At 32.9% G+C, this 18,813-nt stretch overlaps 2 long non-coding RNA genes across 2 annotated transcripts; both read left to right on the top strand.

Moving 5' to 3' along the window:
* Nucleotides 1–12,985: 12,985 nt before the first annotated feature.
* LOC145100063 (uncharacterized) lies at nucleotides 12,986–13,810 on the top strand. Its single transcript, XR_013704793.1, has 3 exons — nucleotides 12,986–13,118; nucleotides 13,370–13,463; nucleotides 13,731–13,810. It is a non-coding gene; the product is annotated as an uncharacterized LOC145100063 (long non-coding RNA).
* Nucleotides 13,811–15,375: 1,565 nt separating this feature from the next.
* Nucleotides 15,376–18,431, top strand: LOC145100062 (uncharacterized). The gene is made up of 3 exons (XR_013704792.1): nucleotides 15,376–15,747; nucleotides 16,399–16,767; nucleotides 17,554–18,431. It is a non-coding gene; the product is annotated as an uncharacterized LOC145100062 (long non-coding RNA).
* Nucleotides 18,432–18,813: the final 382 nt, after the last annotated feature.

Raw genomic sequence — 18,813 nt, 5'->3', positions numbered from 1 at the left:
TGCCCTACAATACCTGACTTTCACCCAACCCGATATCTCATACGCGGTACAGCAGGTGTGCATGCATATGCATGCTCCTCGTCTAGCACACATGAATGCTCTTAAATGCATTCTCAGGTATATTAAGGGGACTCTATCTATGGGTCTTCACATGCATCACAGTAACCCATCTATTCTTATAGCATACAAAGATGCTGATTGGGCTGGTTGTCCAGACACTCATCACTCTACTTCAGGATATTGTGTTTTTCTTGGTGATAACCTTCTCTCATGGTCCTCTAAACGGAAAACCACAATCTCACAATCGAGTGCAGATGCAGAATATAGGGGTGTTGCAAATGCAGTGGCTAAAATATGTTGGCTACGTAATTTATTACTCGAATTGGGTCATCATCCAATGCGTACTTCTCTAGTATATTGTGATAATGCTAGTGCGATTTACATGTTGGGCAACCCATACAACATCAACACACTAAACATATTGATATTGATATTCACTTCGTTAGAGAAAAGGTACAATGCGGCCAAATCAGGGTTTTACATGTCCCGTCACGATACCAACTTGCCGATATATTCACCAAAGGTTTAACACGAGTATTTTTTCAAGATTTTCGATCCAGTATAAGTGTCCACAATCCTCCCCCTTAGACTGAGGGGGTATATTAGACTAGGAAAAACTTTATGATGTATATTATATATTTTGTAATTCTCGTGGTACTAAACTGTAACATTTGTAAGTATATATACATATTCTACTCAATGAGGAAAAGGGAGACACGTTGAATATTTTACATTCTATTATCAACAACTTGGAATTGTTGGATGACATGGCGGAAATGAGTTCCACATACTATGTTACACGATTATATAACAGAGCATATGATGGGTGGTGTATAAATGATAAATTTATGTATTTTTCAATCATTGATGCTCAGTTATGTGTGTGTGTGTGTGGTTGGTTATTGCAGTGTTATGAATGCAGTGGGGGGTTTTAATTCTTTAATCCTCTTGGTGTTCAAAAAAGGTTAAGGTGTTGTTTGGTTGTGGAAAATTGTTTCATTTTTTAGAAAATAGAATTGAGTTTTAGTTTTCAATTTTCAATGAAAATTTTAGAAAACGCGTTTGGTTGAAACGGAATTTTCATTCTCCATTTTAGAAATTTAGAAAACTGTAAAAATCACTTTTCTAATTTACATATATAATTTGACAAACTAAAAGTTTTCATTTTTTTTGGACATCTTTTGAAAACTGGATCAACCAAACGTGTTTTAAAAAATTTCATTTTCATTTCAAAATTTTCGACAACCAAACACACCTTAAGCATCTCTTTGTCAACACCAATTTTTCCCTCAGAATTAACAATTTCCTTTGATTTCAAGAGGTCATCAAGCCTTCTTTCAGCGAAGTCTCCCTTCTGTTTGAAATGTTTGGTTCCCTGTTTTCCTGCTTTTTTGTCTGCCACATGTCCTCCCCCTCTTCTATTTTGAAAATTTTGTTCTATTTTTTAATTCAATTTTAGATTAGTTAGGGTTTCACTGCTTCCCTGATTACATATGGCCATCTGGTAAAACCTAATTGCATCTCCAAACTGATATTTGTTATACTTTCCTTGATAATTATCTTTCTGTTACAAAAATCTCTTACTAATAATATCTTATTTTATCCCTTGTTATAGTAGCAGTTGACAAATTAGTTGTTTCTAATGCTTTAATGCTTTTGTGCTTCACTTATTAGAGGGCAGTGGTTGTTTAATTGAACCCTAAACAAATGAAAAATCTATCTGCATGTGGGATCAGAACATAGTCAACCCCAACAGCAAGGCTGCCAAGTACTTTGACTTTATAATGTATAGTTTGTTTTCTTTTACTGCCTTATGATTTGAAATTTGTTTATATTTGTTGTTCTTTTATTACAACCTTTTCTTGATTTTGGAATGGAAGAAGCAATCAAGGTTGGTTTTTTTCATGAAAGATAAGCATTTCAAATTGGCTTTATAGTTGTATGGAGTAGTATTATGAATCTTGGGTTGTTTGGCACTGTTGTCTACACACCATTAGGATATCATGTAAACAGGGCAATTTTTTTTACTTGTCCCTGTCATCTTCATCTCTTTCTATTCCATTTTCAAGGAGCATGATGAAATGTCAACAAAATTTCTCTCTTTCCTTGGAAACTATTGTCATATATGTTGAAGAGGCATAACTAAACCCTAAATCCTCAAAAAATAAACCCTAAATCTTTAAAAATAGTATCTTTTTGAAAATATGATACTCATTTCATTGTTTGATAATATTATGTTTGGTCTCTTGTTCTCAACTTTAGCAGCCTATATGTTAAATTTATTATAATGACCATTTTTCCAATGTATTCTTCATCTCTTCCATTTGCATGTTTAAGGAGCATAATAACTATCTCCTAATAATCCCAGAAAAGATTCTCTAAAAAGAATATTTTTTGAAATTTCGGTACACATTTCATGGTTCCATAACGTTTTTGTTCCATGGGTCTGCTTTGGTGCCTTAGACCCACTAAACCTAGTGAGGAAACTCACCTCAAATGCTTAGTCTCATTGAAATAAATCCCTAGTTGTTGGCCTGACGACTCCCCGAGCTGACAATACAAAATAACACCGAATAAACACTTGGGTTCCATTCCAAAATAAATGATCCAATCTTAGAGTAAAATGACCATTTTACCCCTGACCTAATATGATCCAAAACCAAGGCCCAAAACCACTTTTTTCCTTCAAGGCCCATTTATGGCCCAATTTTCCAAATTAGGCCCAAACCCCCAATATGGGCCTTATCCCTAGGCTCAATAAACTCACTCAGTCCAAAGGCTCGATTTCAGATGTCCCATTAAGGCCCAAAACAATAATGTTCAAGGAAATAGCCTACCTGAGGCCCAAAAGACGCAAAGCCCAAATCATTGAGTGTACCGGGGTGTACTCAACTGCACGCTAGGCATACAAGCTGCATGGCTTATACGCTGCGCGTACGAGCTTGTACGCCCATCGTACTCACCCATTAAGCTCTTTCTCCATTAAGCTCTAAATTACTTAAGTCCAAGAGTCCCAATCACAGATCAGAGTCATATGCAACATATTAAACCATAAAGTCATTAAGTTGGTAGCTTTGCATGCCCCAAGTGAACCCAAACCTGAAATGCAACACTCTACTTCTATTAAATTAACTCCAACTCATGCATGGATGGTTCTAAGCTTCAAAGATGGCAAATTTATGTCTCTAGGACCAAAAGAACACCAATAGTAGCAACTCTAAGCTTCATAAATGATAATAATCCACAAGATCTCATCTATGGGACGAAAAGGGTCTAAAAACTCAAACAAAGGAGATCTAAGCATTAACAAAGCAAGTTCTAAGCTTTATACCTCAAATGAGGGCCAAATGATGATGATAACCCGAATCTTCAAGCTCAAGTTTCAACAACTCTTCTTCACCAACTTATTCTTCTTCCTTCCAAGGCTCCAAACTACCAAAAATACACTCCACAAGGTCAAGAACACACCAATATGCTATAGGGTTCGGTATTAGGGTTTCTGGACAATAGATGATGATAAGGAGGCTAACAATTGAGACTTAATGACATTATATAGGGATTGAACCCTAGAAATTAGGGTTTTGAGTTTGACCACGTATGTTGCACGTATCACCTTTTACGTTGTGCGTACGTGCATGCCTCCGTGTTCCTTGAGTTCCATTACACCCTGCATACACTAGGCTTACGCCCAGCGTACGACCTCGACTAAGCCCACTCATAAAGGCCCAATACACTAATCCCAGAACAACTTACATGATTTATAAAATGAATAAATAATTAAATAAATAGTACCTTATGTAACAACCCGAAACTTTGCTTCCTCGTCGTAACCGTTCCGTCAAAACTCGTCTTAAGCGAATTGTTCCGATTTCGTCCTGAACTAGGTCAATTAAGTCTAAACCTTTATTTTGACTTGGTAAGTATCCAAACATGTTGGAGACATGCGAAAACGTCCTGAACTAGTAATTTGAAAAATTATAGTTTCGACCATATCGGGTAACGACAACTTAATCGGGTGCGACCCAAAGCATCGGTTAACGTTGGTATCGGGTAAAATTCCACCGTGTATCCAATTCAAACCATATTTAAAGTGGATTAAGCCTCATTTGAAGCTTTTTCACTCTCTCTCTAACCTCTCTCCTCAAATCCATATTGTTAAGCCAAAATCAACCATTTCAAGCCTTAAAACACCAAGGTAAGCATCCTAGCTCCTAGTATAACATCCTTAGCTTTCAATTTCGTGTTTAAATCATGTGTTAGGACCATAAACATGTGTTTACGGCCCTGGATCAGCCTTAGGCCGTGAACACATGTAATTGGGGTTTTTGAGCCTTAAAACCCTTCCAAATCACCATAGGAGCTTAGATAAGGCTTAAGGAATTATTGGAATGGACTTGGAACACCTTGAATGTCAATTTTAAGGAGTAAACATGAGTTTACTGCCCAAGAATATGCTTGGGCAGTAAACTCATATAAATGGGTGGTAAACTCCTCTTTTGGGTGTTAAAATGCAACTTACACACCCCTTAGGCTTTGGAATAAATTATGGAACCAACCAAAAATCATTTAGGGGCCTTAAACTCATCATAAACACTCTAATTGAGAGTTTACGGCCAGAGCATATGCTCCAGGGCCATAAACTCCTAGATGGATGCCATTTGAAGCCTTAAACTCACCCTAAGCCTTGTAAAAATTAGTTGAATCACTTGTGATTAATCCTTGGCCTTCAAAATAATTAAGTTGGATGTGGGTGAGAGTTAACGGCCGTAAACTCTTAGTTTATTTCCCTAAACTCTTCTATTAATTCATATAATGATTTTGTCCCTTTCAAATGTTCAAAAACCAAACCTAGCAACACCTCTTAATTGATTTAAGGCCATTTATCTCATAAAAACACCCACCATGAGTTTACGGCCGTAAACTCATGGGGATGTGGTTTTTAGGCCGTGAACACTCCCTAGAGTTTACCCTTGAAGAGTAAACTCTATATCCTAGCCATTCATGTCCTGAAACGCCACCCGGGTCACTTCAAACGCCCATTTTGGAGTATTTTCGCGTCTTAGAATGTTCAAGTGTATCTAATTAGTTATCTAAATCTAATTAGATATATATTGTGTATTATTTAATATTACATAGGAACCACACTCTTATTCAAGCCTCGGTTCGACGTTTAGCATCCCATTCGACACTTTTCGCATCTGGTGAGTTCATATCCCTACCCTTTTTCAATGGTTTTTCAATGTTTTCAGGGGGGGGGGGGGGGGGGGGAATACAAGCAAGAGTACAAGAATATCTTGTACTTAAACTTATGATTTTAGTTAAATGATTTCATACTTGTACATTTTTAAGGATTGAAAACCCTTTTAACAAACTGTTTTAACTTGCAGAGTCATTTGTTTAAAAACCGATTTTGAATTCTTATTATATACTGTCATATTGTATACTTCACATTTGATTGTTCATACTTATATTGATAGAAAACATAAAACATTGTAAAGTCTGTAATAAAATACCATAGGTACGAGTATAAAAGTCAGACACCATAAAGAACACATAAAACTTCGGTATGTCATTAATAATACACCTAGGCTCGAGTGTAAAGGACAACAGTCATTTGATAATATAGAACATTGTAATGTCTTTAATAATGCACCTCGGCTCGAGTGTAAATGGATAGTCGTCATTAGAAAACATAGAACATTTGTAATGTCCTTAATAATAACACCTAGGCCCGAGTGTAAAGGACAGACACGTTAGAACTTAGTTAGTCGTAGATACTTCTTCCCTAGGCGAGAAGTGATGATTAATCTTAAAGATTGGAGACACGTCCTTTGTAACACGTCCCGTGGCACGAGAGTGGAGGATTACCCTTGTAACCAGAATCTCCGAACGTAGGAGAGCGTGACTTGAGTGTATAGATCTATACGGGACTGACAATCCCGCACCTGGCTGCTACCTACAGCCAAACCGAAAGGTTCAAGGGTGACGAAAGTCATAAAAAGGATACTGGCCACGACTCGATTCATATCTAGTCTGAGTATGGTTAAGGACTCGCAATCTAGATTATTAACGTTTTAGACTCATTTTCTAGCTTTATGTACGTAGTAAAGCTAATGTACGTTCAAGGATGACAGGCACACACATACACACATTCAGGAAAACATAGGATTTTCCTGGGGAGAACACTAAACATAACCAAAATCGGTAATGATGCACACACACATTCAGGAAACCATGGGGTTTTCCTATGGATAACAATGAACATAATCAGAATCGGTAACAGTTAGCATACACAGAATTGGTAATAGTACACACACACACACATTCAGGAAAACATGGGGTTTTCCTATGAATAATAATGAACATAATTGGAATCAGTATCAGTTAGTTCATACTTACACATATAGGAAAGTATAGGATTTTCCTGAGTAACAATAGTTTGTAACCAGATAAGTGTAATAAGTTAAATAACTAAACTTTACAAATTATAAGAACAATCATGTTTTCATTGTACATCTTTTACATTACAATTTGGATTTGGTATCTAACACTTAAGAAAATATGGGATTTTCTTGGTTAACCACTTTTTCAGGAAACTAAAGGAACTCGTTCTTTTCATAAAATAAACTGTTTATGAACTCACCAGCTTTCTGCTGATTTTCAAACCGTTTGTATTCTCAGGTCCACTTTAGACAGGTACCCGACGATCTCTTTTGGTGAAGACGGAGTGCGTAGAAGAATCGTCTTTCTTTTGTTTAAACTATATATTTATGAAAATTGTTCTACTTTACTTTTCAACTGATGTAATGAAATCTATGTAATGTAATATTTTGTGTTTTACTTCGCTTACTATGTACATTAGTTATGATTCACATGAAGTCACCTCCGCCCCGAGACGTTTCCGCCTTCGGTTTCGGGGTGTGACACCTTAGAACTATCGGGTGTTGCAATTTTGTGGGTTTTGAAGGATTCATGCTTGATTGTCATTTATCTTATGTTTATGATTCTAGTTCATATTTCTTATGCTTGTTTAATACTTTGATCATGAGGTTGGTACTTGAATGAGCAATTGTTGGTTTATTTCTTTGGTTAATCATTGAATTTACTTAGAACAAGGCTTTATGATGATAGAAGTCATCTCTAGCTTATGGATCATAACTCCTTTATAGATGTGTAAGCATTGACATCCTCTAGGAATTGGGGATTCCTTCATTCTTAAGACTATTCAACTTTCTTGGGTTTAATTGCTTCAATTGAATCCTTGATTTTTATTAAGAAGGTGTGTTGTGGGCTTCCCTAACCTCCATACTACCTATGAGGAATCTTGGCATATCGTGCTTCATGATTGCTATAACGAATTCCTTTTATTAGAGAGGTTTTAAACAAATTTTCCAAAGAAATAACAGCTAAACTTATAATATTTTGCAATACTTTATATATAATATGCTACTTTCGTAGTCAAACCCTATCATTTCGTAGTCAAAACGTATATTTTTTTAAAAAAATAAAATAAATTGCGCAAAATCACAGATTAAACATCTGAGGAAATTGTAGACGAACCAAGTTCATCTGCGATTTTAGTATTGTATTTATACCGAAAAAAATCAAAAAAACTAAAAAAACCATTTACGAACGTACAACTGCCGATGCACGCCCGTGCTTTAAACACTTATACGTTTGTAGTTCAATTTGTAAAATCGCAGATGGATTTAATCCATCTACGATTTTGTAGGTTATTTTTGTAATTTGGGGTTTTTTTTGGCTATTTTCTGCAAAATAATTAAGGAAAAGGACTAAATTTGTAATTTTCTCATGATTTAATATGTTGTTTTTATAAGGTCTAATTACAAAAACAACATTATCCAAATCTCATATAAATGGGGCAGGAAGGTAGGATGAAAACAGTACTTAATTTTACGATTTAGGGTACTAACCATGGCTCCCTTGTTTAACCTGTTAATACCTGTATGTATGTATGTATGTATGTATGTATGTATGTATGTATGTATATATATATATATATATATATATATATATATATATATATATTATGTACAATTATTCAATTTAGAAGAACGTGATTATAGAAACGTGAAAGAAATCGACACAAAAGTAAAAATCTAAAGTATTTGAGGATACCTATAATTCCTAATTTGGAGGAAAACTTATCCTCCGATAAGTGGAACAAAAAGAAAACTAAAAAGCTTTAAACTTATGTAACTTTGCTAACTACTCAGACTGAGAACCGAGAACCTGAGACGTTGATTAAGTGATTATTCATAGAATTAGAGGTGATCGACCGAATGAATGATCGAGTGCTCATGTATCTTCAACAATTGATGTGTTGTCGTTTCTGCCTTTTGGTGTGTGGTAGACTGATCAATTAGTATGAATGGGTCTGGACTATCGCTTAAGCTTTTGCCTGATTCATGAATATAGTATAAAAAAAAGTGGGCCCCTAAAAAATTGGGCCAGATGCCCACTCCCCCACCCCCTATTTTCAAAACTGTCCTTAATCAGTGCATTTGATTTTCTATAGGCTACAAAAAATATCATACTTTTCAAAATGAGTTATTTATACCATGTTTTTGTAAAGATTTTAATGAATCACCTTATGTTTTTTCCTGAGATTCCTGAATATAGTATAAAAAAGTGGGCCCCAAAAATAATTGGGCCAGATGCCCACTTCCACCCCCCCCCCCCCCCCTCAAAACCGGCCTTGAGCATCACGTTTGATTTTCTATAGGCTACACAAAAATATCATACTTTGCAAAACGAGTTATTTATAAAGTAAATTACACGAGTGATCCCTATGGTTTGGGGTAATTTCTATGCTTGGTCACTAACTTATTTCTTTAACTCGAAAGGTCCTTAATGTTTGTATTTGTTACGTGATTGGTTTGTGTCTTACCTAAAATAGTATTGATGGATGATTGGTTCTCTACTTTATCTAACTGTTAGTAGACCGTATATTATGTTTGTTACTTGTCTATGTGCTAGGTACCAAGCTTATCTGAATATATCACATTTGACAGCAGTAAAACAAATCTTCCGATATCTGAAGGGCAGAAAGGGTTTAGGACTTTGGTACCTAGCAAAACACGACATCAATCTGCAAGCTTTCACATATGTATATCATGTACAATGTAGATTTGACAAAAAAACACTTTAGGAGGATGTCAATTCCTCGGTGGAATATTGGTGAGTTTGTCATCCAAGAAGCAAAATTGTGTTTCACTCTCAATCGCATAAGCAAAATATGTCATTATTGTCGGTTGTTCCCAAGTCTTATGATGAAAACCCATATTTTTGTCCTATAAATTTGGTTGATTAAAATCAGTTTAATCCATCATTCTTTCAACTAGATAAACTTATATCATCATATTTGAATACCAAGTTCTCAAAATTTCCTTCTGTTCTTTCTTCATCCAAGATATGTATCAACATTTAAACATCTAGCATATATTTATATGAAACATCATATGTAACATGACAATTTATGTATTTCTTTGTATGATTTTTTATACAGTTACATTTTGACATATTTATCATTATGAATCTAGATTGCCCTCCTACAAGTACTACTTTTTTAGATCTTAATTGCAACGAGTTATAATAAATCTCTACCATCACGAGGAACAAGACAATTACTAGTTAAAGCATGTATTAACCTTCCATTCAATAGAATTGTACAACTTTTTAAAAAACATAGTGATATTGCAATGGAACCAAAGGAAATACACATAATGTCTGGCTTATCAAGAAGAAGGGGAGAGAGATGAGAATGATACGATGGATAGGAACAATTCACAAACCAGAAGCATGTTGATGAACGAATAAATAAGAAAAGAAGGAAGTGGTGGGGTGGGGCTAAGTGGTGGGCCCATTTCTTTTTTAAATAACAAAAAATAATAATTAAAATTAAAAAAAGTTGAGGGCAAAAAAGTAATTTCATATAGATTTAACTAGAAAATTTTAATAGAGGGTTAAAGTTATAATATTCAGGGACCATTTATGTCAATTGTTTGGAATACATATGGTAGTTGGGGGGAAACAAACTGCATTTTACAAAACTCACGATCCGGAGACGTGTAGGTTAGAAAGGTTTTAATTTTGGAATTGGTTTTATAAATGACCGTTGGAATTGGGAAGCCAGAAGGTTTGGGTCGGTGTATTGGCGCATAAAATATTACCTTCTCCACTCTTCCTTCTTCACTTCACTCATCCCGCTTCGTTCTCCGAACACCGTCGGAGACGACTCGTCGCGACCTCTGTAATTCAGCTCACCGGAGACACAAGCACCCCCACCCTTCGTAAGACACTCACAACCATGTCGGTAATCCTAAGAAATTATCTGTAACTTTTCATTCGTTTTCCCTCTTATTTTAGTTCTCTAGGGTTTTCTGTATTTCAGATGTTGTAATCTCCTCTGTATGTATGGATACGAGAAAAATCGAAGCATACTCTAGTTTTCTAACTATACAAGTTGTATTGCGACTTAAAAACAGAAGGAAACTACATAGTTTTCATGTAGTTTTGTTGTCCGTTTCATAAATGTTTTCTTCTTTATCTTTTTATTGATTTTTTTTCACTGTAAAATCTGATTTAGCGTGTCTGGTATGCTTGTTTCAGAATGTGTTCTTATGAATAACCAATTTTATCAGATCACGATGTTTTACTCAAATCTCTTTTTGTGGAAGATTTAATCACATAATGATTATTTTGTTTCTTGTTTCTCTTCTGTTGATTTGCACTTGAGTAATAAAATAACTCTGGTCAAACTCTTGCATGGTTTGAGTCATTGAGTGTATTAGGTTTACCATATTATAGTTTGTTGGTTTGTTTTATGAGGTTAAATCACATTTTGATTGTTTATTAACATTTTTACTCGATTCTAATCTTATTTTAATATTGCCTAACAACAAAACAACATTGCTGTCACGGGTTATTATTAGGGTCACATAATCTGCCACATTTATCAAAATATAGTTGGATTCCCCATGTTACATGACTTTTTGAAGATTGTAAAGCTTCCATATGTATTTCAGTTACTAATTTATGGTTATTTGATAGGATAACTGGAGAAGTCAAGGCAAGAAACTAAATTGTACTTTGCTGATTACTTAATATTAATATACATGCAAAATGTCTAATAGGGTAATAATGAAAAAGCCTTTCCATATCGTTTACAGGCTACAGAAGTTCAATTTGCTAATGTTGTATGCATTGGATGATGGACAACCAAATGTTGAGGTATAAATAAATGTATATGTTTACATGTTCACAACATTCATCACATGTTACTATGTTTTCCTATTAAGTAATCGTTTACTAGCCAATTTAACCATGTAGTGTTAGCTGTTTGATTTAAAACCTTCTAGTAGTGTTTTCTCATTCAAGTAGCTGACAAAAGAGCAGTTAAAAAAAGGTTATTACTGATGATGCAGGAAACAATGAGGATTCAGACTTGTACTTAGAGCCATCCATCACCAATATAAATAAAATGAGAAACTATACCCATCTGTAAGTTTTTACACACAATTCTAAGAGTTTAAATGTTATCATTTTAAAATTATTTTTAGTTACTTGCCCCTGTAGCTTCTTCTCAACCTGATTTTGTATCAACATGGTTCCAATTTTTCAATAAAGAATTTATACTCAATGTATCCTTTGCAGACCATGAAGCCTTTGATCATCTATTACATGTAAGTTTTTAAAGTGCATTGTTTCTCATTCTCCCATTTAAATTACATGGCTTTAATTATAATGAATATGCAGGCCTTTTGGTTGTTTCTTTAAATGACACGGATCCTATCAACAGGTTTGTGGATCTTTTTAACATGAATCAGTTACCCCTGCTTCTGATCATGAACTAAATCCATGGGAATTGAATGTTAGTGCATTTCATGTGATACAATTTGTTTCCATCTTTTCATAAAGTGAAAGTTGAATGACATGGATTTTTTGACATATGTCTAATGCTTCTTCTGGTCAGCATGTTGGCTTTTTGCTCAGCAAAGAGGATGTGGGTGAGGTTCTTTCTGAAAAAAAACAGTTTTATATATCAGCATGTTGTTTTTCTTTCCTACCTTTTCTATTTTAATCCTAAGAGCAACTTAATTAGGGCGTCTGTGGTTCAAGGGTTCCATAGAAGTCTGAAGGAATTGGAATGGAAGATTCCTTAAGTTACACACTTGGTTGACAAAATGGATGGAATTGGATTCCATTAAACTCCACCAAAATCTGTATTCAACAGATTTATCATTCCTATGGAAGAATTGGAATTCCTTTCTTTATTTCTTGATTAAAAAGACTAAATTTGTCCTTACAACCAAATGTTGTTTTTTTGAATCTTACACCTTCTTCTTTATTCTCACCCCTATTTATCCTAATATACAACTCTATAAATGCAGATATTTATAATCAATTGTTATATTATTAATTAGTTACCTATCTTCATTTTTAATGGCATTTTCCTTTTTTTCATTGTTATAATCAATTGTTATAATCAATTAGTTACCTATCTTCATTTTGTCTCTTGTTCTCAACTTTAGCAGCCCATTTTGGCAATGTCTTCTTCATCTCTTCTATTTGCATGTTTAAGGAGCATAACTATATCCTAATAATCCCTGAAAAGTCTCTCTAAAAAAGAATATTTTTTTTAAATTTTGGTACTCATTTCATGATTCCATAACAGTTTTTGGTCCATGGGTTTTCAACTTTAACAACACAGATATTCAATATTTATTTCAAACATGAACCATTTTGCCCTTGTCTTCTTCATCTCTCTCATTTCCATGTTCAAGCAACAAGGGTTTTCATTATTAAATAACACCCAACAAAATTCTTCTCTTTCATTAATAAAAAAAAAAAAGTTTCATCTGATATCTGATATGTTTAAAAATTATTGTTGTTATTGTTTCAGATCATCAGAAGACACAAATGTATTTTCAAGATCCTCTTCAAAAGAACTTTGTCTTCATGGGAGCTTCCAAGATCTCTCTCTTGCGAATGGAACTTAGAAGATACTTGATACAGTTACTACTTCAGGTGTACAGGTAGCTATAACTATGAGTCTATGACCCTGTTTTTGTATTTCCAGGAATACCCTTCTGTTCCAAAAACTTGTGCTTATTTATTATCCCCAGAAAATGATGTGCTTATTTAGTTAAAAAAAAAATGATAAATATTGCATGGAAAAGTCCTTCAGCACTTATTTAGTATGCTTGGTAATTCTTTACAATTTATATTTGTTATTTAGTAAAAAAAATATTTATTTAAAAAGTGTACTTTCTTTTGGCAAATTTAGACATCAGGGAAGGGAAATGCCACATGGTGTGGTCTTTGGTGGGTTAAAATGTTAGAAACAAGTGGTCAATATAAAGAGGGTGCTGGTGTTTAAGGTAATAATTCAATTCTGTTTTTGTGAATAAAAATAAAAATATGAGAATTTTGTGAAAAAACTTAAATTTTTTGAAGGAACCTCTTTATTTAGCTGTGATGCTTGAACAGGGATCTTATTGTTGTTACCTTTTTAGCCAAACCAATGATATTAAGAAAGTATGGATTTCATCTCATTCTTTCTGATGATCTTGTTATTGCAACTTTTGTTAATATTTTAATAGATAATTTTTATTTAATATTTACTGATAATAGCAATGTATTTATAGCTTTTCATCCAAAAACAACAATCGTTAACTTGAAGAAACTCTGATTTTGGGGATTATGTTTTCAAAAACAGTCAAGAAGGTTAGGATTTGATACATACGTTTCATGCATGTAGGATTAATTTTGCCTAAATCAATGTACATTTTTGCTGTTACATGGTTTGTTTGTTTTTTTTATCAACTGTAGATTTCATATTCATATATACACACTTAATGTAAACCCTCTGGCCTTTACATTTCATTAACCATAGTTACAGATTTTGTTGTTGTGGTAGTTAGTGGTAGAACAAGGGTTTTCATCTCCTATGCTATGGTATGTGGGGGAGATTATTATTTAACAAAATAAAAGACAACTTACTTTTGTTTATGGTTTCAGTTCTTTTTAGGGCTAAATGCAATATATAACAACTTACTTTCCTTTCTTTGTGTTAAGTATCCTAGTTTCATTTTTTTTCTATTACAGTATTCTACTTTCAACTTTTCAGATTAAGAAATTAATAATTATTTAAGTAAAGATACCATTATTATTGAAGAAAAAAATTGCAGTTAATGGTTTTTCTTTGTTTCTCTTTCATTGATTTGCGTCTTACTAGTAAAATAACTATGGTTAAAATGTTGGATGAGTCATTTGGTCTGAATGTGTTAGGTTTGACATATTGTAGTTGTAGTTGGTTTGTTTGTGAGGTTCAATCATGTATTGATTTGTCTATTAATATTTTTACTCCATTCTAATCTTATTGTAATGTTGGCTGGCTAACAACAACACCTTATTATTAAGGTCACATAATCTGCCTGCCACACTTATCAACACATAGATTGATTCCCCATGTTATATAAATTTCTAAAGATTGTAAGTAAAGCTTTATTTATGTATTTAATTTCTAATTTGTTTGTGGTTATTTGATAGGAAAAGCTGGAGAAAAAGCTAAATGACCATATACAGTGCCAAGGTAAATAACCAAACCCTACGTTTGTATGTTGTAGTTGAATGCTATTTAGATGCTAAGCTATAAAATCTTATATTAAAATATTATACTTTCATAATCTAACCTATGATATGAAGACATTGTAATTTTATTATTTTTCCTATTAGGTCACTGTACTTTGAAAAACTAAACATGTTTGGTTTTGGATACCATTTATAGCATTATAAATTCAAAGTTTTTATTGTGAAGATAGTTTACTATCAAAATCTAACCAATTGCCTGCAAAATAATACCCCAAATCGTAAACTTATAGTTTCAAAATCCACCCTTTTAAGACAATGTAGTTTTAATACATTCTACTTTAGAATCTAAACTTGTTTAACCATGGTTACCAATTATAACATTATACTTTATATTTATTTTATTTTTCATATTAAGACACCATAGCTATTCATTAACAATCATTTTTTTAGTTTTTAACAGGCTTTGAGTAATTATAGTTTCGTGTGTTAGTGAGTAATAAATACACTGTCAAATTATTCATTTCTCTTATTGGAAGTTGCATCTTTCCACATAATTGAATCTCACTCAATAAAATGTTTAAGTGAATGAAGCTTCATTGATTTAAATTTAGTCATGTAATGTTTTCTGTGTTGATTTTCATATTAAAAATATTAATTCATTTTGAATAATGGCAACAAGAGAGGCAGAGATGAATCATCAGATGATGCAGCAAGTTTCTTTACCAATGATGATGGATATCACCAAATTGGTTACGATAACAACAAGCCTCAAAACATATGTTAAATTTTGAAGGGAAATTGTGGGAAATAACAAATAAGGGTGTTCTTATCATTGAATCTCAAATAAGGTTAATTATGCCTTCATGTTAGGAAATTACCATCTTCTATCCACTGATTACTAGCTGACAAAACATGGAAGTGATATGCAGGTAGCTACGAGTCTATGACCATGTTTGTATATTTCCAGAAATACCCCTCATTTTCCTAAAACATGTGCTTATTTATTACTTCGGGAAATGGTGTGGTTTGTGGTGGGTTGAAATGTTAAAAACAAGTTGGTGATGTAAAGAGGTATTAAACAATTCTCTTTTGTTAATAGAAATATTTTATACGAGAATTTTGTTAAAAAAAACTTCATTTTTTACAGGAACCTCTTCATTCAGCTATGATGCTTAAATAAGCTTTTTATTATTGTTTCTTTTTATCTAAACCAAACCAAACCAGTTATATTAAGTGCGGATTTCATTCTTAAAATCAACCATATTAAGACATTGTTTTAATTTCTTTTTTCTAGTAAGACCATGTATTTCTAATTTCTTTACCATTAAGATTTTTTTCGAAAATCTAACTACTTATATTATTATACTTTCAAAATCCAACCTGTTAAGAAGTTGTTTATTTTCCTGTTAATCTGAAGGCTAAACTTGATTAGCATTATAACTTCACTTATTTTCTATTAATATTGTACTTAGTTATAACATGATACTATTTCTTATGAAATTATACCTTCAAAATCTAACATATTAACACACACTTGAGACACAATGTACCTTTTTTTAATCTTCTATTATGACCTTTTGTTTTACTATTAGTATTTAATAGATTTTTTTTCTTTAATATTTATTCATAAGAGCAATGTATTTATAGCTTTTCATCCAAAAACAACAATCGTTAACTTGAAGAAACACTAACAGTTTTTTTTTCTTATTATTATTTTTTTAGTGGACAACTAGGGTATTTCGAGAAAAACTTCAATTTTTTAGTTGAAGTTCTCCACTACTTTTGTCACTCTGAAATCCAATCAATACCGATGAAATGCTTAAGAGCTTGGTCAGGTTGAGATGATTATGTCTGATAAAAGCAGGACTTTAACTTGTAACCAAATGGAGTTCAGGAAATGCTAAAGCAGCTATTGCTATCTCTGTATCAGAAATTACACAGATGGATTCGTTGAACTTACCTAATTTTCCCTTATACATTTTCATATCTTTTTATCATTCTAATGTTCTGATTTGTTAAATGTGCAGACACCTGAGATTCTTCATTTGTTAAAGCAGATCAAGGAGAAGCTGAAAGAAGTTTGATCAAATGGTAAATTCTTTTGGTAGCAATATTTAACAATTTTAAACAGTACAAAATGCAATTTTATAATTTAAACTAAGACAAATATATTACATACTACCTCCGTTCCAAATTAATTTTCCACATTTGACTTTTGAAGTCTTTATTCTTCAACTTTGACCTCAAATGATAATACTTGATGCAAAATATATGAATGGATTGTATTTTAAATTTCTTTTCATTGTTATAAGTTTTATCAAGTAATATATAACACAAATAAAAATATTTAAAGTCAAAGTTGAAGAAAAAAGACTTCAAAGTCAAAAGTGGACAATTAATTTGGGAGTATATTAAAATGGAAAAAATACCATAGGAACGAAATTCGTTTTATTCCGTTTTTTTAAATTGCAAAGAAAATATGAATTCTGTCGGACTGATTCATTAGTTTTTAGTCCGCCTTTTTCCTCTATGGATTTCCATCAAGGTTCTTGAATCTTTACTTTTAAGTCCAACTGAATTTTGGAAAAAAAAAAAAAAAAGAAGCTTATATCAGATTGTGTATTGTTCCTGATATGTGGCACATAACTTTTTTTTTCTCAAGAAGTGTTGCACTGATAATGTGCTACCTAGATTAAAATGTCTTATATTTTCTGGATTTGTGTCTTATCATCTGGTATGTTGTTACATTCTTTTTTGCTATAACTTGATATTGTTTATTTTTTCTTATAATCTCTGAGGTTTTCATGTTTTGCATTTGTGTATTCCACAAGGCAAAATATATTTATGATTTTTTAAAATGTGATCTACTAATTTCAGGTCTAGCATTCCCTCTCTTTACTTCTATAGTCAGGTTGTTGGTTTATGTCCAAGAGCTAGGGAATCTTTTTTCAAATTTGGTCCTTATTTCATGGTTTCTCAATCGCTTTTTGTACCTGGGTCATCACCTAGATGTTAAACAACATGTCCTTATCTTCGTCTCTTTCTTTTCCATTTTCAAGGAGCATGATGAAATTTCAACAAAATTTCTCTCTTTCCGAATATGTTGCAGGAGCATAGCTGAACACTAAATCCTTAAAAATAGTGTCTTTTTGAAAATATGGTACTCTCATTTCATTGTTTGATAATACTATGTTTGGTCTCTTGTTCTCAACTTTACCAGCCCGTATGTTAAATTTATGATAATGACCATTTTGCCAATGTCTTCTTCATCTCTTCCATTTCCATGTTCAGGTATCATAAATTACCCCCAACAAAATTCATCACTTTTCTTAAAAATTATATGTCATACGTTTAAGGAGCATAATTATATCCTAATAATCCCAGAAAAGATTCTTTAAAAGAAAAACATTTTTGAAATTTTGGTACTCATTTCATGGTTCCATAACGTTTTCCTTAATGAGGATTCAGACTGGTTATTGCTGATGTTGTGATCATAGTCACTTGGTTCGCTAAACTAGCCATGAACTGCGAACTAGATCGTTTCGAACTGGATCGCGGTACAAAAGTGTACCAATCACCGGTGGTTAGTGGTTCGCGATCTGGATCGTGATTGAAGGCGTACCCGATTTTGTACCAAGAGTCGGTGGGTCGATGTATCAGTTATTTCTTATTCGCGATTTAAATAGTCTGGGAACACGAACTCGCCATGGCACCTTAGATGCATGGCTCGATGTACCATTAATTAATGACTTCAATTCTCACCTTTCACATTATATTAATAGTTTGACTTCAATTTTCAATTTTCAGATTAACATTAATAGTTCACTTCATACGAAAAGTCATTATAACTAATTTCTTATTTCAAATTTTAGTTCTACACTCTTAGTCACTGCATATACCGACTTCATCCTCATCAGAACATCCCAATTCCATATTACTTTCTCAATATCGCAGTGGGAAAACTTAATTAGTTGAAGAGGTTGTTGATAATGGGAATGGAAAGACAATGAGGAAAGACTAATTTTGATTAGTTATGTGTCTTAATTATTTTGAATTTTTTGATGGTATTTGTCTAATGGGTTATGTATTAAAGAATTTTATCGAATAATTAATATTTGATTATTAATATCAATATAT

The sequence above is a fragment of the Lactuca serriola genome, chromosome 4, assembly GCF_051521515.1.
Source record: "Lactuca serriola cultivar US96UC23 chromosome 4, Lser_US96UC23_V15, whole genome shotgun sequence".
Lineage (NCBI taxonomy): Eukaryota > Viridiplantae > Streptophyta > Magnoliopsida > Asterales > Asteraceae > Lactuca > Lactuca serriola.
This window is presented reverse-complemented; position numbering and strand designations above follow the sequence as displayed.